The following is a 25144-nucleotide window of genomic DNA, read 5'->3' as shown; positions in this document are numbered from 1 at the left end:
TCTCTCTCTCTCTCTCTCTCTCTCTCTCAACACACAGTCATCTTATTCTCTCTCTCTCTCTATAGATTTAAGGGTTTATTTGTTTTGTAGTTCCGATATTAAAATATAAGTTATAGTTATAGTGCTATCAGAGGAATGTATGCTAATATATATATTATGCTACAGAATAATTTTGATGATATACTATTTAACTACTTGAATTTCATAAGATTTCATAATTTTTTTGACATATCCGAACATCAATTTGTTCAAAGACGATAATACCCTTGGAATATAGTATCAAAGATCACGGTTATATATATATATATATATATATATATATATATATATATATATATATATATATATATATATATATCAATGTTTTAAAACCCGGGTTTTTAGTTGACCCAGTGTGACGATCGGTTCACGGGTCAACCGGTTGAGCCGCCGGGTCAACCCGATTTATGACTTCTATTTTCATATATTTTTGCTTTCATGCATACTACATAGACATATAATACCAATAATTTGATGTCAAGAAAGTTTAATCTAAACCCAACAAACAATATAAACACAACAAACAACGAAATAGAGTATTAATAACATGTTATAGATCAATCTAAACATAACAAACAACCACATAAAGTATAAATAATAAAAGAAAACATAGTTGTAGACAAATCCAAACACGTTACGACCAAACCAAATCATGGATCTTGAGAAATTGGAGTATTATAAGCATCGATCTCGTGGTCACTTAGCAACTGAAATTCACTATCAACTTCATGATCAACATGGTCACCTTGTGATTCAGAAGCCGGTTCATGCTCTTGCTCATCAAGCATATTTTCCAAATCATCATAATTAAGTTCTCCTTCCCGCTCTTCTTCAACCACCCAAAATTCCGTCTTATCAATATTTTCATAGTCAACAGGATCGTAAGACCTCATATCAACCTTCAATCTACAAAAACATTCAAAAAAATCTCAAATATAACTTGGTCATTTTATAACATAGTATATCTTAGCAAAATACCATACCTATTTTGTAAACGCAAGTTGTAATGAACAAATACAAGATCATTTAGCCTTTGATGTTCCAATCTATTCCTCCGTTTCGTGTGAATCCTTTCAAATACACTCCAATTACGTTCGCAACCGGAAGAAGATGTCGTTTGACTTAATATTCTAATAGCAAACTTTTGCAAAACCGGAATATTTCCGCCAAATAACTTCCACCACTCATCTACAAAAGATATAGTTAGAAAAAAAAATATATTAGAAAATATAATATTTTATATATAATAATGACACATCAAATTTAAATCATACCTGGACGAGTAAGATTACGAGAAGCAACGACACTGGATCTACCAAAGGTACCTTCAGCATCACGAAACCTGCTTAAATTCAATGTAATATTTAGCACGTCATCACCTTTAAAAGTCTTCTCAACCATTTCAAGAACGCCTTGAAACACCTCATTCTTCTGACAAAGATTTGCATGATCATATTGAAAAACGGGATTCAACCAATAAGCTGCATGATCATTATGTTAGTGTAAGGCCTATATAATTCCTTCTTCTTCTTAAACAATTCCTTAATCCCTCTTCTTTCCCGACGCATTCCCTCGTAAACATAACCAATTGCAGGTTTTTCATCCGAATCACACAACCGCAAAAGCTTTAACAAAGGAGTCATTACTTTCACTATAATCAAACAATTCTTCCAAAAGATTTCATTCAAGACAATCTGTTTACATTCAACCGCATTTCCCACTTTCAACATCTTCTTAAACTCATTAGATATGACCATTGCTTGTAAATCTTCTTTATGGTCATACAAACTTTGCTATGCAATGAACACGGTACCAAACCGAGTAGCACCTGGACGGATAATTTCTTTCCAACCGGGTCTTTTTCTTAACCAATTCAAGGGCCACTTATGATTATAAACAAAAATAGTAACCCTTGATGCAAGATTGACCAAACTTTTCACATTATCCAATTCTGAAAGATCCTTTAATACAAGATTAAGACAATGCGCTGCACATGGAGACCAAGTAATAGAAGGATATCTTTCACATAACTTAGTACTAACAAGCTTGTAATTAGCAACATTATCAGTTACCATTTTCACCGTATTTTTTTCTCCTACCATTTCAACAATCTCAGCAAACAAATTACATAAATTTGTAGCATTGCTCTCTATATCAGATGCATCAACAGATTTAAGAAATGATATCCCTTTCCGGCAATAAACCAAGAAATTAATCAAATGTTGTTGTGAAACATCCCTCCACCCATCATTCATAATTGTGCAACCCGTATCAACCCATTGACTTCTTAACGAATCAATTATCATAGAAACGGAGTTTTTTGCATCTGTCAATAAATTAACCCTCAGATCATGATAATTAGGTGCTTTGTACCCATAACCAATACTTGCTATTTTATCTACCATATGTTGAAAAAAGGAGAGTTGCAAGCATTCATAGGTATACATGCATCATAAAACCACATAGCAATAGCTAAATCCACATCATGTATTTTTGCCTTACTTTGCGTTGTAGATTTGATAGTGGTTTGGGAAGGATCATTTATACCTTTGGTAAAAAATGGATGCAAGTTTGAAGTAGATTTCCTTTTTCCCTTTTTCACAGTTGAAATTTCTGCTTCCTCCATCTCTTCATCATCATCCAAGATAGTAACACTAGTGGTACGTTTTTCTTTTTCTTTTTGAGCGGTCTTTTTCAATTTCCCTTGCATAGTAAACCACACTTCTGGACTAACTTTTGGGAATGTTGCTACCTCACCTTTAACACTAGCAAGATGTTTCTTAACCTTGTTTATTCCACCACCACCTATAAATTTTTGACAAAAGTTACATATCCATGCCTTTTTCCCCTTCTCATCAACGACTTGAGTAACATGTTCCCATGCTATATCTGTCTTTGTTCGTACATTTGATTGAAACGAAGAATGGGATTGAGCTTGAGATTGTGCTTGTAATGGTTCTTCTTCCCTTGATTCCAAATGTAATGTTACAATAAAAACCTTGAAACAATAAATGAACTATAATTGATAATTAACAATAAATAAACTAACAAAATAACAGCGCCTATCACACTTGGTTAGCAGGAAGAATGGAAGCCATAGAAGAATTGATATATGATATGCATACAACCAAATCTATTCATATAACTCATATAGTGTTGTGAAATGGCTGAATTGATTTGATATAAATGGGACAAAGCTGAAAGTGGGGTTCATTAAATCCTAAAATGCCATTGGAATGGAAAATATGATTACACGATAAGTATAGTTCTTTATTTTTTATCATATTATTTAATGAAGCCATTCTCATTTGTTGAAGCAATCGTAACAAAACCTTAACTAACATAGAAAGAACAAAAAGAAAAAGAAAAAAAGATTATGTTTATTATGCCCCTGTACGTGAAATGAAAAGAAAAGAAAGAAAAGAAGGAAATAAATAGAGCAGTTGGGCCATTCTCATTAGGAGAATAATGGGGATAGATTCAAGAGTTCTAAATCAAATTAAATAAAATTAAAAAGTAACAAAAAAAAGAAGCAAAACAATGTTCATGTGTTTGTCATTGAGCATTTGGGTCTCTAATCTATCACTTGATTTCGATGTAGAAGGAAAAAAAGTCGTTGTTTTCATAACAACTAACAACAATTGCAGGAAAAAAAACTCACCTGGAGAAGAATGGAAGTTGCCGGAGAATAACCTTCGCAGTTGGAAGTCGTTGCCTTCTTTCAGTCGCCGGAGAATTGCAGCGGATGCCTTCTTTCAGTCGCCGGAGATTTGCAGCTGATGCCTTCCTTCGGTCGCTGCTTTCGTTTCCCAGAGAAGAGAAGAGAAGAACGGCGTTTGTTACTTAGTTTTGAGGCCTGGAGCAGCGATACCCACTTAATTATCCAAGCCCTAAAAAACGGGCCAATCCGGTTTTTTACCGGTTCAAATTACCCGGTTCAACTACGGTTCGTGGTAAACCCGGCCGGTTCGATCCGGTCGTTATTTCTACAAAAACCCGGTCTTAATTGACCCGTCTTCTCACCCGGGTCACGGTCCAACCGGTTCAACCGGCCGGGTCAACCCGGGTTTTAAAACATTGATATATATATATATATATATATATATATATATATATATATATATATATATATATATTACAAATAAATCCCGCTATTACAAAACTGATTTTTTGCGCCAGTTTTTTAAAATAGGATGGCGTCTGTTTAATAATTCTCGACCCCAATGGTCATAAACTAATTTCCAAGATTGTTTCCATGATGGTTTACTCAAGACGAGTCACAATTGTAAATCAATCTTCACACAGAAACGTCGGTTTTACATAGAAATAGTGACAAGTAGTGTCATGGTCGAATACCCATCGCCAAATGTCATATCTTATAATGAGTTATTTTATTTTATTTTATATGTGCATTTTCATTGTCTCGGTTATATTGAAATTTGTGACATGAAATAACCCTTGAAAAATCTGTGATCGAAAACGATGGTCAAATTTCATCTTTTATAACAGAGTTGATATATATATATATATATATATATATATATATATATATATATATCTTGTGTCGGCTATTAAGTGAGACATAAAGACATCAGGTAATAAACTTAAATTTTAAGTGACTAAAATCTTATATTGAAATTTGTTACTTGAAAAAACTCGGAATAAGTAGTGTGAAGGTCGGAATTGGTGGCCAAATGTCATGTTTTATAACATGTGTTTTTTATTTGTGTAACACTATAAATTTTCAAATAAAATTTTCATTTTTAAAACCACAGAAAACACCATTTCACATTTCTCAAACCCAAATGTATAAGTTGTTCAAAACACAAGACAATAAAATGTTTAACAATATCCCAAAAATCCTCGAAAACATAATCTCTAGCTTGTGTGTAAAATCATGTTAGTGCCTTCCAGCGATCCTGAGAGGTACCTGAAACACATTTAACACAACACAGTAAGCACGCAAATTAGTGAGTTCCCAAAATACCACACATAAATAATTAGCCTCTCATGGCTATATCTCGATAAGGACCCTCCGATCATGTGTCTCAGTGAAGACCCTCCGGTCTTACAATCTGGGTTGGACCTTCCAGTCTGGTATCTCAATGAGGACCCTCTGGTCTGACAACTCAGTTTAGCCCTCCGGTCCTAACTCAATAAGGCACATAATAATATACAACATAAATCACAAAGACAAAATGCATGATATCACATAACTCAGTATAAGCACATAAGACCCTCCGATTAATAACTCAAATAAGACCCTCCGTCACACAACATTACCACTCAGGTAAGTATAGTGAGAAGACTCGCATTGTAAGTAAGCAAGTAGGTCTCGTACTCAACGATCGGTCTAGACTCCGCCTACATACCATAATCGTCTCTAATTAGCAATTTATAACAACGACTCCATAGATGTTAACTTAAACCCTTTACTAATTCTTGGAAAGGGTGAAAGACCATTCTACCCCACCATGGTCTCCTGGGTCCATCACTTGACCAAAGCCTAAAAGTCAACGAAAGTTAACCCTCAAGTCAACAGTCTATGTTGACCCAATTCTTCAAGTGCATCTATGCTACTCGTCAAGTTCCTTTATTTCTATGAAATATCGGGAAACTCCAACTCAACTCGCCGAGTTGTCTCACCAACTCACCGAGTTTGTAACGCGTCCAGACTATTGGGGAAAACCCTAACCAACTCGTCGAGTCCCTTCAAACCATTCTCTCGATTAGACACTTTTCAGCAAAATGCTTTGGATCTATGTTTTCTCTAATTATACATGCAATTTGATTTTCCAAAGCATTATCCTAACTAGCATACAAAGCATGGGTACGAGAATAACAAAAAACTAGTTAGATGACTTACCTTTTCTAATAGCTTGTTAACTTGGTCCTTTGAGAGTCTAGCACCCCAAATGTGATGCCTCAAATTGTTCACAAAACACCACCAACAATGGAGGACTTGAGAGAGAGCTACTTGCACAAAAAACGGCTCTTATGAACTCTTTGAACCACTAGTGTTGATTTTAGGAGCTAAGGGGATTCTTATATATTATGGTAAAGTCTACGGTTACATCCATGTAATCCCTAATGGATATGGCCTTTCATATTACTTAGGATCCATGGGTTAAACCTCCATGGACTATCCATGGACTACCATATTGGTTTCCCCATCCTAAATAACCATAGGATTACACTATAAGAGTCATTGATTTACCGAATCAATCCCCGTACATTTAATTAGTCTCTTTTGATCACTAAATTAATTCCAAATTAATTCTTGATCAATACTAATTAAATAATATGATTTAATATTAATATATTGGAACTTATAATATATTAATAAATCATAAATAACCTCTTCTTAAAAGTCCATCCTTACAAATTGTTCCGGTGAAATGCAACCCAAATGGACCATGCTACTCTTGGGTCAAGTACATACCAATTATAGTTATGGACTTAGTCACCTTAACCAATAGTCTCCTACTTGGATAAGTCTAATAACTATAGCTTTCAATACGACTTCAGGAACCGACTAGCAATCGTAGCTCTTAAAAGCCTCTGTTAAACTCTGACATGCCATGTAGATAAGGGATCATATAATCCTTTGTTCTTCAAGATATCAGCTGGAAAAATACATGGAACAACGTCATACTTATTGTCCAACAATTTGTTTCTCGATTTTCCGATTTGTTTGACATAGAACTTAATCGAACACATCAATTGAGCTCTGACCGGGCCCATCACATAAGTAAAAAAAAACATCTAGGGGCCCAAGTTATCGCTTTTAATCCTCCAAGGACTAAAAGGAACAGATAAACTTTGACAGTATATGTTTGTACTAACTACTTGTTAAATCATACACAATAATCGTTTTATAACATCAAGTTGCTAATGCGGTTTCGCAATATCAATGTGCAACCAACTCATAGTTATATATCTTGGTTTGAAGACATATATGATATTATCGTCTCACGATCACTCGAGATAAATTCCATGAAGTGATATAAGTGAGTGTGAGTTTAATCTAATACTCAGACCTTATGAGCACTCATGAATGTTGTAGCAAACTTTGCTATGTCTAATACAATTCAGAAAATCTACAAGCCAAATTCATGAGACTCTTGCCTCAATACCTACCTCCAAAGTATGATCGACTGTGGACAGTTTGAATAATATAATTATTCTGGAAGTCAAAACATGCAAAATGAAACAATAGTAAATGATTGACACAAGATAGTAACATTACTTATAAATAAAAAACACCTTTTATTTAAACATCAAATGTCAATTACATTTCGACTATTACAAGTTTCTAAACAGCGCTCTAATCATTAAAACTAATATCATCCTTCAGCCTGATGCGCCTCGCATGATGTAAGTGCTTAACCCTACTCAGTCCCTTCGTGAGGGGATCTGCTAGGTTCTCCTTTGACGATACCCTCTTTGCTACGAGGAGTCGTTCTTTTATTTGATGTATTATGAAGTGATATTTTATATCGATGTGCCTAGATCTGCCATGATCCCTTGGTTCCTGGGCTAAAGAAATCTCACTCTCACTGTCACAGAAAATCTCCATAGGCTCCTTTATAGTTGGTACAACTCTAAGATCTCTGATGATGTTTTTTAGCCATATTGCCTCCTTCGCCGCTTCGCTTGCATTTTATGTACTCTGATTCGAACGTTGAATCAACTACTATCTACTGATTTGAACTTTTCCAAGTTATTGCTCCTACATTCAGGGTAAAAACCCAACCCGACTGAGAGCAAAAATTATCTCTGTTGGTTTGAAAGCTGGCATCACTATACCTTGTTACTCTCAAGTCATCACTCCCACCGAGGGTAAGGACACAATCCTTAGTCGTCCGTAGGTACTTGAGAATGTTCTTTACCGCAGTCCAATGAGCCTTACCCGAATTCCCTTGATATCTGCTGACCATGCTCAAAGCAAAGGCCACATCAGGGCGAGTACAAGTCGTAGCATACATGATCGAACCAACTGTGGAAGCATATGGTACTGGAGTCATCTCAGCTATCTCAGCCCTTGTACTCGGACTCTGAGTTTTACTCAGTTTGGTATTACCTTGGATGGGTAAGTCACCTTTCTTGCAATCGATCATGTTGAACCTTTTCAACACCTTTTCCAAGTAGGTAGTTTGACTAAGTCTAATTAGTCTTTTACTTCTCTGAGGTCCTTCATAGAGAAACACTTCCCAAGCCAAGACTTAACCTCCTACAAGGTTGGGATGTCATTTCCTATGAGATGTATGTCATCCACATACAACACCAAAAAGCTAATTGTACTCCTACTAGCCTTGACATACACACATGACTCATCCTCGCTTCTCGAAAAATCAAACTCTTTGACTTTCTCATCGAAACAAATATTCCATCTGCAATATGCTTTTTTCAATCCATAAATGAATTTATCAAGCTTACACACTCTATTAGGATACTTTGGATTGACAAAACCCTCTGGCTGACTCATGTAAACATCGTCAGCCAACTTTCTAGTAAGGAAAGCGGTTTTGACATCCATTTACCATATTTTATAATCATGAAATGCATCTATGACTAGCATAACCCTAATAGACTTAATATTCACCACTGGCGAGAAGGTATCATCATAGTCAACTCCCGGAGTTTGAGTAAATCCCTTTGCAACTAGTCATGCCTTATATGTGTGTACTTTCCCGTCCATGTTGGTCTTCTTCTTGAAGATCCATTTGCACCCGACTGTCTTACGACCCGGTACATTGTTAACCAAGTTCCAAACGTGATTGTGATACATGGACTGAATCTCGTTGTCCATAGCCTCTTTCCATTTAGCGGACTCGAGTCCTCCCATGGCTTCCTTGTAGTTGTTAGGTTCATCTAAATTTATCAGTGTGCTATCACTGATAAATGTATCACCCTTATATGTTATATGGAAACCACATAACACGGGTGGAACCGTAATTCTACTGGAACGCTTAGTGGTATAGAATCATCAATCGAGTCTACAAGAGTTTCCTCCTCAGGTTGATTGCTAGTGTTTGAGGTTCCTTCACCGCTTGACTCTTGAAGCTCTTCAAGGTCAAGTTGCCTCCCATTGTATCCTTGGCCTATGAGTTCTCTCTCGCGAAGACTCCTCTCCTCGCAATGAAGACAATGTTGTCACTCGGTCTGTAGAAGAGATAACCAAAGGATTTATGTGGGTAGCCGATGAAAATACACCACTCACTACAAGGTTCGATCTTTTTGTGAGTCTCGCGTCTCACGAAAGCATCGCAATCCCAAACCTTGATGTGTGCTAATGAGGGAACCTTCCATGTCCAGATCTCGCGAGGTGTTTTGGCAACCTTCTTAGTTGGGACTAGATTAAGGATGTGGGCGGTAGTCTCTAAGGCATACCCCCATAATGAAATAGGTAACAAAGCTAGACTCATCATGGAACGAACCATGTCCAACAAGGTTCGGTTGCGCCTCTCAGCCACACCATTAAGTTGTGGTGTCCTAGGTGGTGTCAATTGTGAAACAATTCCACATTCCTTTAGATAGGCTTGGAACTCGATACTAAGATACTCACTACCCTGATCAGATCGTAACATCTTTATCTTCCTGCCCATCTGATTCTTCACTTGTTGTTTAAACTCTTTCAATCTCTCAAAGGTTTCTGACTAATGTTTGATTAAGTATATATAGCCATATCTGATGTAATCATCAATAAAAGTCACATAGAAGCGGTTAGTATCCCTTGTGGCGGTTCTGAAAGGTCCACACACATTGGTGTGTATGAGATCCAACAAAACTTCACCTCTTTCACAAGTACTGGCGAAGGGTGACTTGGTCATCTTTCCAAGTAAACTAGATTTGCATGTCTCATTCGACCTTAAGTCAAATAACTCCAAAACTCCAGCCTTTTGGAGTTGCCCTATGCGCTACTTGCTGAAATGCCGAAGACGCCAATGCCACAAGCATGCCTTATCGAAATCATTGGAAGAATCAATGTGCAATACATTATTTCCTAAGTTCTCTACAACCATCACAATTTCATATACACCATTACAAGTTAATGCTTTAAAATAAAAAACAACATTATAAAAAGCATTAATAGCACCAATTTTATTATCAAATGAAAAACTAAAACCTTGTTTGTACAAACCATGAAAGGAAATAATATTTATTGCCATTTCAGATGAGTAGCAACAATTATTCAAATCTAATTCTAACCCACTACTAAGCAATGAAGAATAAACTCTAATTGTGGTGACAGGTGAAACCTTCCTATTCCCCTTGATCAAGTTTATCTTCCCGTGCTCCACATCCTTACTTCTTCTTAGTCCCTACAAATCAGAACAAATGTGAAATCTGCAACCTGTATCAGAGACCCAAGAAAAAGAATGTGATGAGTTATTAGATAGAATAGTATAAATACCTATATCGATGGCCTTAACTTTCCCATCTTTGACATCCTGCAGGTATTTGGGGCAACTTTGCTTTCCAGTGCCCTTTCTCATAACAATAGAAACACTCTGCTTCCTTAGGAATGGTAAATGTGACATCCCCAAAATCTCGGCCAGAAAAGACCGTTTTCATTTATGCTTTTTAAACATTTTCAGAGTAAATCCTTTTGATTTTAAAAGAGATACGGAATTTGTTCCCAAAAACAAAACATGATAAAATAGATCTTTTATTAAATCATTTCATAAAGAAATATAATTTCATTTTATAATCAAAATCAGGATGTCATGTTCCGATACAGACCATAAAGCATAAACGATAACATTACAAGTCATTCAACAAATATATACATATACGACTTGTAAACAAAACAACTCGATGATTCATCCATCTTATGCCCTTGCACCAATTCCTGTAATACAAATAAACTGAGTGGGTCAAGCTTGGGTGCCTGGTGAGCATGTAGGGTTTTCAAACCACAATAAATAATTATATTTAATTCAACAATCAACAATAACCCGATTACCCATTCCCGTTATCCTCACTTTACGTCCCTAAAACAATATCTATTATAAGGGACCTAATCTAGGATTTTCATCGGGACGGACGTTACTGCAAAGGGGCTTCCTTAGCAATAAATATCCTAAAGGCAACCATGAGGGGTATAGAGTACACCGGTGAGCACGTCGTTCACAATACCTATAGGTTATGAGCCTGCTAGTGTTCCACAGGACTGTCTAGAATAGTCCTTGGTCGTCATCCATACTCTGCTGAATGACTAGAATAACACCAACAACATCGAGGCCTCTCATCTGTTTATTACACACCAACTATCTACCCATGTTCTACCCAACATACTAGTAGATAAAAATATACATTTTTATACATAGTTTAAAACCTGTATAGCATGCTCGATCAATACATTTTTCCACATAACAGACGAGGCACACACACATAATACGTATTTCATAGAGAATATATCAGATCTATGAGATAGAAGAAAGTGAATATACATTCACACATATAATCAATAAAGTATACACGTAACACGTATTTCGTATGAAATACTTCATAATAATGTGTTAGAAGAAAATGACTACACACTCACTTGATCAGAAGATAATCGGGCATCACTATGGCTTGCAGAAGTAGTGTTTCTCCATAGATCTGGAAGATCTTCACAAAAACCGGGCTCCTCGCGGGCAGGGCTTCGGCTCGAAAATCTCACTTCTCGGGATCCTCGGGGCTTCAGAACTTGCTTCGTGGCTCGGGAATGATACTGGGGCTTTGGGATATGATTGGCATGCAAATCGAGGCAAAAACTAGAGAGAAGAAAGAGTTTGAACAAGAGAAAATGGTTGATCTCGGTTTCTATTTATAGGCTGCTGGGTCTGGGATTATGCTGGGCGTAATTTCTAATTACGCTGGGCGTAATCTCCAAGTACACTGGGGGTAATTTAGTTACGCTGGGCGTACTTCGACGTCACTGCGTGTGTCAATTGGTGGCACTCAAGTATTGGTTAGACAAGTTGCACCCCTCTGAGTACGCTGGGCGTACTCAAATTACGCTCGGCATAATTTGACTCGTCAAACTTCTAAATTGCGTTACGAGCTCCGTTTTCGACGTTGTTTATATCCACGCGTAGGTCAGACCATTCTCTACAACTTTCATTTGGACTCCGTCGGCTAATTTTGAATTTTTTTATTATTTATTTTTAGAAGGCCGGGACAGAAAAACTTTGTTATAAATTTATAACTTCTTCGTCCGACGTCCGTTATCGCCTAACTTTTCATCGTTTCGCTACTAACAACGAGATCTTCGATTCTCGTTTAGATTGTATCGGCTAAAAACCGCTCGATCTCAAATTGAGTATTCGGGCTGCATACTGCCAAGTCGAAACTTTAGATAATCATAACTTCCTCATACGAAGTCAGATTTGGGCGTTCTATATATATTTGGAAACCTCGTTTCGGCCACTACAACTTTATGCAAAGATATCGAGTTTATTTTACACTTAAATTGTGACGCTCATTTTATTCTTAATTCATTACATTATAATAATTAAGAAAATACACACATAATTCACATAATTCACAAATAATACATTTTTATTATTTCAAATTGGGTTACAAAGGTTAACCTAGACTATTACATTGCTAAAAAATGGCAAGCCCAGAAACACGGGCGTTACAATTCTCCCCACCTTAGAATGATTCCGTCCCCGGAATCACACATCAACAAACAAATGCGGATAGCGACCCATCATGTCACTCTCCGTCTCCCAGGTGAGATTTGGCCCATTCGTGTGTTTCCAACGGACAAGCACTAACTCAACCATCTTACGTCGCACCTTCGTAGTCTTTCGGTCAACGATTGCCTCTGGTTCTTCAATTAACCTTTTGTTTTCATCAATTCTTAACTCTAAAAGTGGAATCATGTCGGGAACTTCTCCCGTTAACTTCCTCAAGTAACACACATGAAAAGTGTTATGAATTCCATTCAATTCTTTGGGTAGTTCGAGCTTGTAAGCTTGGTTCCTAATTCTATGAAGAACTTTAAACGATCCAATAAACCTTGGACTTAACTTTCCCCTTTTTCCAAATCTTATAAGTCCCTTCCACGGAGGGAATTTAAGCAAAACCGAATCTCCAACTTCAAAAGCCATCGGTCTTCGCTTTTTGTCAGCATAGCTCTTTTGACGGTCCTGAGCAGCTAACATTCTTTCCCTAATTATTTTCAACTTTTCAGTAGTTTGATGGACTATCTTTGGTCCCATAAACTGTTTTTCCCCAGCCTCAAGCCAACAAGACGGCATACGACACTTTTGTCCGTACAAAGCTTGATAAGGTGTCATCTTAATGCTCGAGTGGAAACTATTATTATCGGAAAATTCTAGCAACGGTAAATGCTCATCCCAATTACCTTGGAATTCTAGGGTACCTGCTCTCAGTATATCTTCAAGTGTTTGTATCGTCCGTTCGCTTTGACCATCAGTCTGCGGATGGTAAGCTGTACTTAAACACAACTTGGTACCCAGTTCCTCTTGTAGACTTTTCCAAAATCGTGAGGTGAAACGACTGTCACGATCTGACACAATCGTTAACGGAACACCGTGAAGCCCCACAATTTCCTTTACGTAAGAATTCACAAGCTTTTCCATAGACCATTCTCAGTGGCTGCTATGAAATGTGCACTCTTAGTGAATCGATCAACGACCACCCAAATCATGTCGTGACCACTTTTTGTTCTGGGTAGTTTAGTGACAAAATCCATCGTGATGTCCTCCCAATTGCCCATAGGCATAAGAAAAGGTTCTAAACTCCTGTATGGTTTCTGATGTTGTGCCTTGAATCTTGCACAGGTCACACACTCCGCCACATACTTCGCAACATCAAACTTCATCGTCGGCCACCAGTAATAGGGTTTCAAGTCCCTATACATCTTTGTGCTACCGAGATGAAAGGAGTACATGCTTTTGTGAGCTTCTTCCATCAGAAGATCTCTTATTCCTCCTAACTTAGGTACCCAAATCCGATATTGGAACACCTTCAGTCCATACCAACTGTGACATCCCCAAAATCTCAGCCAGAAAAGAACGTTTTCATTTATGCTTTTTAAACATTTTCAGAGTAAATCCTTTTGATTTTAAAAGAGGTGCGGAATTTGTTCCCAAAAACAAAACATGATAAAATAGATCTTTTATTAAATCATTTCATAAAAAAATATAATTTCATTTCATAATCAAAATCGGGATGTCATGTTCCGATACAAACGATAAAGCATAAACGATAACATTACAAGTCATTCAACAAATATATACATATACAGACTTGTAAACAAAATAACTCGATGATTCATCCATCTTATTCCCTTGCGCCACTTCCTGTAATACAAATAAACTAAGTGGGTCAGGCTTGGGAGCCTGGTGAGCATGTAGGGTTTTCAACCCACAATAAATAATTATATTTAATTCAACAATCAACAATAACCCGATTACCCATTCCCGTTATCCTCACTTTACGTCCCTAAAACATAATCTATTATAAGGGACCTAATCTAGGATTTTCATCGGGACAGACGTTACTGCGAAGGGGCTTCCTTAGCAATAAATATCCTAAAGGCAACCATGAGGGGGATAGAGTACACCGGTGAGCACGTCGTTCACAACACCTATAGGTTATGAGCCTGCTAGTGTTCCACAGGACTGTCTAGAATAGTCCGCGGTTGTCATCCATACTCTGCTGAATGACTAGAATTACACCAACAACATGGAGGCCTCTCATCTGTTTATTACACACCAACTATCTACCAATGTTCTACCCAACATATTAGTAGATAAAAATATACATTTTTATACATAGTTTAAAACCTGTATAGCATGCTCGATCAATACATTTTTCCAGATAACAGATGAGGCACACACATAACACGTATTTCATAGAGAATAAATCAGATCTATGAGATAGAAGAAAGTGAATATACATTCACACATATAATCAATAAAGTATACACGTAAACACGTATTTCGTATAAAATACTACATAATAATGTGTTAGAAGAAAATGACTATACACTCACTTGATCAGAAGATGATTGGGCATCACTACGGCTTGGAGAAGTAGTGTTTCTCCGTAGATCTGGAAGATCTTCTCAAAAACCGGGCTCCTCGCGGGCAGGGCTTCGGCTCGAAAATCTCACTTCTCGGGATCCTCGGGGCTTCAGAACTTGCTTCGGGGCTCGGGAATAATACCGGGGCTTTGGGATATGATTGGCATGCAAATTGAGGCAAAAACTAGAGAGAAGAAAGAGTTTGAACAAGATAAAATGGCTGATCTTGGGTTCTATTTATAGGCTGCTGGGTTTGGGATTACATTGGGCGTAATTTCTAATTACGCGGGGCATACTCAGTACGTTGGGCGTAATCTCCAAGTACACTGGGCGTTATATGGTTATGTTGGGCGTACTTCGACGTCACTACGTGCGTCAATTGGTGGCACTCGGGTATTGGTCAGACAAGTTGCATCCCTCTGAGTACGCTGGGCGTACTCAAATTACGCTCGGCATAATTTGACTCGTCAAACTTCTAAATTGCGTAACTTTCGCATATGAGCTCTGTTTTCGACGTTCTTTATATCCACGCGTAGGTCAGACCATACTCTACAACTTTCATTTAGACTCCGTCGGCTAATTTTGACTTTTATTTTTATTTTTTATTTTTAGAAGGCCGGGACAGAAAAAATTTGTTATAAATTCATAACTTCTTCGTCCGACGTCCGTTATCGCCTAACTTTTCATCGTTTCGCTACTAACAACGAGATATTCGATTCTCGTTTAGATTGTTTCGGCTAAAAACCGCTCGATCTCAAATTAAGTATTCGGGCTGCATACTGCCAAGTCGAAACTTCAGAAAAACATAATTCACATAATTCACAAATAATACATTTTTATTATTTCAAATTGGGTTACAAAGGTTAACCTAGACTATTACATTGCTAAAAAATGGGAAGCCCAGAAACACGGGCGTTACAGTAAAGGGAGCAACAGAACCAACCTTGGTCCCACTTGAAGAGGATCCATCAAGAGACTTTCCCTTGCGGCTCTTAGAGGGAGCCTTCCTCTTCTTCCCTTTTCTATGTCCAATTGCCACGAGAGGGGCAGTAGCTATAGGAGTAGAAATAAATTTACCTTTGAGACTACTTTCAGCAGTCCTCAAAAGGCCTTGAAGCTTGCTAAGTGTGACCTCCTTCTTGTTCATATGATGGGTCATACGAAAGCCTTCATAACATGGAGTTAAGGATTGTAGAATGATATATATGGCCAAATCCTCATCGAAGTTCACATTTAACTTCAGCAAGCAGTCCACAAATCTTTGCATTTTATGCAAGTGTCCCTTGGTGGGTTCACCATCATTCATCTTTGTTGTCATCATGGATGCGATAATTTCCTACCTCTCTTGACGAGCACTCTGATGGTATCTTTACATCAAGTCGTGGTGCATCTCAAAAGGGCAAAAGTCCTCATAGGAATTTTGGAGTTAAGCTGTCATGGTGGCTAACATGATACAAGACACCCTGGTGGCATCCTTCTCATGAGTCCTGAACTCAACGATCTCCTTAAGAGTAGCATACAACTCATCGATTTTCTAAAGCTCCTTATCGATGATATATTCCTTGTCTTCATAGTGAGTGACCATCTTGATGTTCCCAATCCAGTCATTGAAGTTGGTACCATCAAAGATGACTCTCCCACACAAGTTGATGAGAGAGAAGGAGCCAGTAGGGTTTGATCCAGAAGTAGTGTTGGAAGACATCTGAAAAATAAAGACAAAGTTTAGATTAGATAATAATCCTTAATATAACAGTCAAAATGAAACATTAAGGGTAGGACCCAACACAATATTTTACAATTTGTAAGAGGGGTGTCGTAGTCCAGATGCAATATATTTGAAGGTAGGTAAATGACGCTTTACCAATTACCACCATGAAAAAACGAAATTGATTATTAAGTTTTAATTGGATTGAAATTCCTAGATTCCTTTAAGATTCATTGAACTTTTCAATGACATGTTTAAATGTTGATTATGCCCTTCAAGTTTGTGACTAGGATACTGAGGATCACAAATAAGGTGTGAATAACCATGCAAATGTGCTTGGTACACTTGATGTCATTTATTACCTAATGAATGTGCCGGTTAACCACACACACTCCATCAATCTTTAATAAACATCAAGCTACACTTTGCTACCCTTACTAGTCAAAGTTAATATGCCGGTTAACCACACATGCTCCATTAACGACCTCGCAAGGTGCAAAGTGCAATTTCATGGATTAGCATCAATTTCACATTTTTCCTGAAGTAACTAAGATTGGGAATTTAATAAAACATTTAGTTACTTTATAATTTGCATTATACTTTTAACGAGAATTAATGTCCTATCCTACCCATTCGGTTGACGACCCTTCACCAGTCAAGGAAGCGGTGTGTGAGAGTGGGCACCCATTAAACCACCATTTTATAGGCAGTAACCTTATACCCCCCTTATAGATCGGCTTCGTGAATGAGACCTACTAACGGTAAGACTGACTTGTCTTATATATATATATATATATATATATATATAATTATTAAACATTTAATATTATAATAGTATAAGGGTTGAATTTTAATCTATTAAAATTCTAGGATTTGGAATTAAAGTAATCATAAGAGTGACTTTACAAATTCCTAAACTTGAGGGTAAGTTTTGAAACTCTTCAAAGCTTTTCATTTCCATAACTCATGAGTTTAATGACTTTTTAAAGAAAAGACTCTTCATTTTCCATAACATGAGGACAAGTTATGGAGTTGCATTAAAAGCATTTGGATCATTATTTTAATTAACACAATAATCAAATAATTTTTCCATGATCTAATTAAACTCATAAGAACAAGATAATTCCTATCAACAATCTTCCAGAAATTAGCCTAATCACATAAACTAATATAAATCTTGAAATTATGACAATTATCTTTTAATTGGACAAGCATGATCATTACCATATCAAAAAACAGATTTCATGGTTCAAAAACAGTTTAGGGTAATGATCCTAATCCAATTCTGGCCAAAAACTCAAAATTATGCACATAGGAGCACCAACTCGGCGAGTACATGAACTAGACTCGTCGGGTGGGTCAGTTTTTGAGTGGACTCGTTAAGTCATCCAGTGCACTCGACGAGTTCACCAGTCAGAAGGCAGAAAATTGATTTTTTCATCTTTGAAAACCAACAAGTATCAAGTATAATAGAAAACAATCCTAGTCTATGATACCATTGAAGGGTTTTGAGCACTCTAACAACCTTATGGTGCACATGCAATCCAAAATGCTTTTGATCTATGTTTTCTCTAATTATACATGAATTTTTATTTTCCAAAGCATTGTCCTAACTAGCGTACAAAGCATGGGTACGGGAATAACAAAAAAGTAGTTAGTAGACTTAACTTTTCTTGTATCTTGTTAACTTTGATCTTTTAGAGCCTAGCACCCCAAATGTGACGCCTCAAATGCTTCACAAAACACCACCAACAATGGAGGACTTGAGAGAGAGTGACATGCACAAAAAACGGCTCCTATAAACTCTTTGAACAACTAGTGCTGATTTTAGGAGCTAAGGGGCTTCTTATATATTCTGGCAAAGTCTATGGTTACATCCACGTAAACCCTAATGGACATCACCTTTCATATTACTTAGGATCCATGGGTTAAACATCCATGAACTATCCATGGACTACCATATTGGTTTAGCCCTTCCTAAATAACCATAGACCCACACTATAAGAATCATTGATTTACCAAATCAATCCCCATACATTTAATTAGTCACTTTTGATCACTAAATTAATTCCAAATTAATTCTCGATCAGTACAAATTACATAATATGATTGCATATTAATATATTAGGACTTATAATATATTAATAAATCATAAATAACCTCTTCTCAAAAGTCCATCCTTACAAATTGTTCCCCGGGAAATACAACCCAAATGGACCATGCTACTCTCAGATCAAGTACATACCAATTATAGTTATGGATTTAGACACCTTCTCCAACAAAACTGAGGCACCATAATCTAGATCTAGCCTTCTAAGGCTAAAATACCACGTAAAGTTGCAAGCTTTACGTCCATTCATGGCATCTAGGGCTAAGTTGCCAACACAAAGCTCAACAAAGGGTTTACGGCATAACGGTTGGCCAAAGCTTGATAAAGCTTGAACCTTTAGGCCTAAAGGACAGTATTGTCCAGATCTGAAGTCTCATCTTCAAGGCATGATCAAACAACTAAATGACTCAAAGAGAAGACGGAAATAGGCATAAACTCTCTAACAGAGAGATCTAACAAACAATTGGTCAAGGTAATGCCTTTTTACCTTCAAAGGGATGCTACAACTCAATAAATTCCGGATCCAAAGCATCCTCCTCGTTCCAAGACCTCTACTCTTCAAGCTCCTTCAAATAATGCACAAAAACACACACTCTTCGCCTCTTTTTCTATCTATCTCTCTCTCTCTCTCTCTCCCTTAGATGATAACAACTCGATTAGGGTTTCTCTCAAGGTAGTAAGGTAATGACGGAGGTATGGTAAAGGACTTAAGGTCCTTTAAATAGGGTACAAGCCCTGAAAATTATGGTTTTCACACTCAGCTCCTACTCGTTGATTCAGGTCCTCCGACTCGTCGAGTAAACTCTAAAAACCACGCGGCTATCTCAATCGCTACTTGACGAGTTGGGATCCTCCAACTCGTTGAGTTGCCTTGTCAAAATGAATATAAATTAATTAAATATTATACATGGGAGTCGATATGTTACAATTCTCCCCCACTAGAATCAGACTTCACCCTCGAAGTCATTTTCCGGAAACAGCTCTGGGTACTGCTCACATATCTCTGCCTCCGACTCCGAAGTCCACTCGGATCCCTTTTGATGTTGCCACTGAACCTGAACCAAGGGCACCACTTTATTCCTCAAGACGTTTACCTTCTTATCCAAAATTACCACCAACTTCTCAATGTAGTTCAGGAGATCATCAACCTGAATGTCCTCTAAAGCGACCATTGCCGCCTCGCCGGCTATACACTTCCTCAGTTGGGATACATGGAAGGTTTTATGAATCTGGCTCAAATCTACAGGCAGCTCTAGACGATAAGCCACCTTACCTACTGGAGCAATCACTTTGAAAGGACCAATGTATATAGGGCCCAACTTGCCCCGCTTCCTAAATCGGATCATCCCTTTCCATGGGGATACCTTCAGGAGGACAAGATCGCTGACCTGGAATTCTAGCTCGGAACGTCTCTGGTCTGCATAAGTTTTCTGACGACTCTGGGTCATCAGTAACCTCATCCTGACCTGTTGGATTTGCTTTGTCGTCTTGAGTATTATCTCAGTGCTCCCCATCACTATCTGCCCTACCTCTCCCTAAAAAATGGGAATCTGGCACCTCCTCCTGTACAAAAGCTCAAAAGGAGGCATACCGATACTGGAGTGATGGTTGTTATTGTATGAAAACTCAGCCAAGGGAAAGTAAGTGTCCCAACTTCATCCGAAGTCCATAACACATGCGTGTAGCATGTCCTCGAGCGTCTAAATCGTCCATTCGCTTCGCACGTCTGTCCGTGGGTGGTATGCGGTGTTGAAATGCAACCGGGTACCTAACTCCTCATGAAAATTCTTCCAGAACCTGGAAGTAAAATGAACATCCCGATTTGATACTATTGATATAGGCACCCCATGTTGTGCCACCATCTCTTTAAGATAGACCTCGGCTAATTTCGGCGCAGAAGAGCTCTCACTTATAGCAAGAAAGTGAGCATTCTTCGTCAACCGATCTACAATCACCCATATCACATTGACACCTCACGCAGTCCTCGGTAACTTGGTAATAAAATCCATGGAGATTTTTTTCCACTTCCATAGGGGAATCTCAAAAGGTTGCAACTGGCCATGGGGACGCTCGTGCTCTTCGTTGACCTGACGACAGGTTAAGCATCTCTCGACTACCCGTGCCACATCTCTCTTCATACAGGGCCAACAATAATCCTTTTTCAAGTCCAAATACATCTTGGTGGCCCCAGGATGGATCGAGAATCTCGACCTATGAGCCTCTCCATCAAAACACGTCGAGCTCCACCCGAATTGGTCACCCATATTCGACCACGAAAGGACATAAGCCCCCGACTATCAGTCTCAAACTCAAGAATCTGCCCAATCACCCGCTCTCTCTTACGGTTCTTTGGTCTCATGGCCACCACTTGGGCATGTCGGATGGTATCTAAGACTAGAATGATCACCGTCATCGTCACACACACACACACATCTCGGATCGGAGCCCTCGATGTGCTATGACTCAGGGCATTGGCTACCAAATTAGCCTTGCCAGGGTGATACAAAATCTCGCAGTCATAGTCTTTCACTACATCCAGCCACCTGCTCTGTCTCATATTCAGGTTGGGCTAATCCATAAGGTACTTCGGGCTCTTATAGTTCGTTTATATGGTACATCGGACACCATAAAGAGAGTGGCGTCAAATCTTGAGGGCGAATACCACCGCCCCCAACTCCAAGTCATGGGTAGGATACCTCGTCTCGAGAGGCTTCAGCTGCCTCGACGCATATGATATCACATGAGCCATGTGCGTCAACACAGAACCCATACCAGATATAGATGCAACACAGTAGACTACAAAGTCCTCTACTCCCTCCGGAAGATCTAGCGTTGGAGCTTCGCACAATCTCTAGTGAAGAATCTCGAATGAAGCCCGGTGCTCAGGCCTCCAAACAAAAGTAACACCCTTCCTGGTTAATTTGGTGAGAGGAACAACAATTTTGGAGAAGATCTCTAATAAACCTTTGATAGTAACCCACCAGACCTAGAAAACTCCTGATCCCGGATGGGGATCTGGGCACCTCCCATCGCATAAGTGCCTCAATCTTAATCGGGTCGACCAAAATGTCATTGTGGTTAACGAGGTGTCCAAAAAACTGGACCTCTCATAACCAGAAATCACACTTGGAGAATTTGGCATAAAGCCTATCCATTCTCAACACCCCAAGAATATCCCGAAAATGCTCCTCGTGTTGTTCCCTAGACCTCTAGTACACCAAAATGTCATCGATGAACACAATCACCGTCCGATCCAACATGGGCCTGCACACCCAGTTCATGAGGTCCATGAACATTGTCGGTGCATTGGTGAGCCCGGAAGGCATCACCACCAACTCATAGTGCCCATAACGAGCCCGAAAGGCCATCTTCTGAATATCCTCCTCGCAGACTCTCATCTGATGATACCTATATCTCAAATCATTCTTGGAAAACCAAGACACCCCCTGCAACTGATTAAACAATCGTTGATCCTCGGTAGTGGATAACAGTTCTTGACCGTCCGCTTGTTTAACTCCCGGTAGTCGATGCACATCCGGTGTGAACCATCCTTTTTCTTAACAAAAAGGATCGATGCTCCCCACGAAGAGGTACTCGGTCTAATGAAACCCTTCCCCAACAGCTCTTGGAGCTGCGAGGATAACTCATGCATCTCGGGCTGTGCAAGGCGATAAGGTGCCTTCGCAATAGGCGTTGCCACCTGAATCAGATCGATCTGGAACTCCACCTGCCTCTCAGGAGGCACACGCGATAATTCCTCGGGGAAAAATTAGGGAACTCACACACTACTAGAACATCAAAAATAGAACTCCGCCTCTCAGTGGCAACTCGCGTATCCATCACGTATGCTAAAAAGACCATGCACCCTTACTGTAGACTCTGCCTCGCCTTGGCGGCAGAGCAGAAAGCGGATTCCGATCTAATTCCCTCGCCATACACAGTAAGTACTCCCTTACTAAGGTCTCATATGGTCATCATCTGATGCTCACAGTCAGTCATGGCTCCAAACCGGCTCAACCAATCCATGCCACTATGAAATAGACATCACCCATCGCTATCGGCACCAGATCTATCGGAAACTCAACATAATCTCTAATACACATCCCTGGAATAAATCAGTGGAAAAAACTGCATGCTCATCGGCTATAAAAACCCTCAGATGTCGAGTTAACGCCTCACGTCTAACACTAATGTGACGACTAAAGGATAAGGACACGAAATATCGACTCACACCCAACTCAAATAACACCAAGGCAGACATAGAATTCACAAGAAAAGTACCTATATGCAACAGAGTATAAGCATAATCAAATCTCAAAATAACAGGAATAAAGAGATACATACCAGCAACAACATCATGTGTTGCACGGACCTCCTCTACAGTCAGCTGGAAAGCTCTCCCACGAGCACTCAGAGCCTCAGCCTTCCATGGCCGACCATCAGTAACACGCAAAGCAGTAGGAGCAGAAGCCTGAGCTAGTCTCTGGGTCAGCTGAGGACACTCGGCCTTCCGGTGGCCAGTATGCTTGCAATGAAAGTAAACCGAAAATCCCTTAGGGATGTCCTTCGCCATACGCCCCTCATTGCACATTTTTAGCAAATCCCTTATCAGCAAGATCCCTCATGACTCTTTCCGCACTTGCCACAAGTGCGGCCCTATTAGCCTCCTGCTCTCATATCAGTTGGCTTAGCGCACTTCATCACTGGTTGTGACTGCACCGGTCTCTTGTCCCTCTCCTGAGGCTCTCCCACTTCCCTGGTTTGAATCTCCAGCTCAATCTCCCTCCTCCTGGAATTGATTTGTAACTTAGCCAGTGTCCAATATGATGAGTTCGTCAAGAACTCCTGAATATGTCTCCTCAAAATGCTCAAGTACCGGCTCACATGTGCCTGCTCAGTGGACATCTGCCCAGGGCAGAACAACGCCCTCTTATGAAATATCCTCATAATCTATGTCATTTTTTTCTGTCTTCTGCTTGAGAGACAAAAACTCCTACGCCAATCATTCCCTCTCCACCTGGGGAACATACTCGTCTCTGAACAACTGTGTAATCCTCGCCCAAGTCATTGCAGCATGATCTGCAAGACTGGAATCAACCGTCATGAACTTCCACCAGTCCTTCGCTCCCAAGCAAAGCTGGTTCAACAAAAATCGAACTCTCAAGTGCTCCGTTCATGAACATGTTAAGAAACACCCCTCAATGCTGCAGATCCATCTCATGGCAGAAATTGGATCTTGGGTCTCGTTAAACTATAGTGGCTTTGTGTTGCTGAACTCTTGGAACAACAACGAGTCACCCCATTGAGGCCTTGTATGTGACAACCCGATAGTTCAACTCTTTGTAAATGACCAAAAAGGGTCAAGTATTGTAACCACTTTTGAGTAATAAAATTTACTTTCATAATAAAATGTACAAATAATTCTATTTAATTTCCTTCTATGTTTAAATGTCTTTGAACCATGATCGTACGTGAAAAGAACGCCCAAATCCGACTTCATATAGCGAAGTTATGATTTTTCCAAGTTCGGCTTAGCAACAGACATCTAAAAACTCGAATCGGAGATCGAGCGACTTTTGGCCGGAATGACCTAAACGAGAATCGAAGGTCTCGACAATGGTATTCCAGCGGTAAAAAGTCTGGCAAAAACCGACATCAGATAAAGAAGTTATGAATTTTCAAAGAAATTCCTTAAACACGATGAGTTTATAATAAATAATAAAAAAATAATTTCGGAATTTGCCGACGGAGTCTAAACGAAAGTTGTAGAGCGTAGTCTCACCTACGCGTGGATATAAAGACCATCGAAAACGGAGTTCGTATGAAGAAGATATGAATTTTTGAAGTTTATTAAATAAATTAATTATTTATTTAAATCAAAATTCGGACATTATCCGAAGGGGAGTCAGCGTCCTCATCCGAGGTACGCGCTGCGTACCCCTGTACGCCCAGCATACCTGAGAGACTTGGCCTCTGATCGTCCACGTCGCCCTATCCGAGGCGTCCGACCCGTCCGACCCGTCCGAAGCATCCGACCCGTCCGACCCGCCGTCCCATCCGACCAGTCTCCCCAGCAACCCGTCCCATCCGACCCGCGTACCCAGCAACCCGTCCCATCCGAAGCCGAGGCAGTCGAGGCTTCGGTCATGCATGACGTACGCGTACGCGCTGCGTACGAGCATACGCCCCGTGTACCGAGGCTGACCAGCCTTCCTATAAATAGGATGCGAGGGCTTCC

General features: G+C 39.2%; 1 pseudogene; it reads right to left on the bottom strand.

Moving 5' to 3' along the window:
* Positions 1-689: 689 nt before the first annotated feature.
* LOC145067481 (uncharacterized) lies at positions 690-23497 on the bottom strand (annotated as a pseudogene).
* Between the last annotated feature and the right edge of the window lie 1647 nt (positions 23498-25144).

The sequence above is a fragment of the Lactuca serriola genome, chromosome 8, assembly GCF_051521515.1.
Source record: "Lactuca serriola cultivar US96UC23 chromosome 8, Lser_US96UC23_V15, whole genome shotgun sequence".
Lineage (NCBI taxonomy): Eukaryota > Viridiplantae > Streptophyta > Magnoliopsida > Asterales > Asteraceae > Lactuca > Lactuca serriola.
Note: the sequence above shows the minus strand (reverse complement) of the source record. Positions and strands in the feature narration are given on the sequence as shown.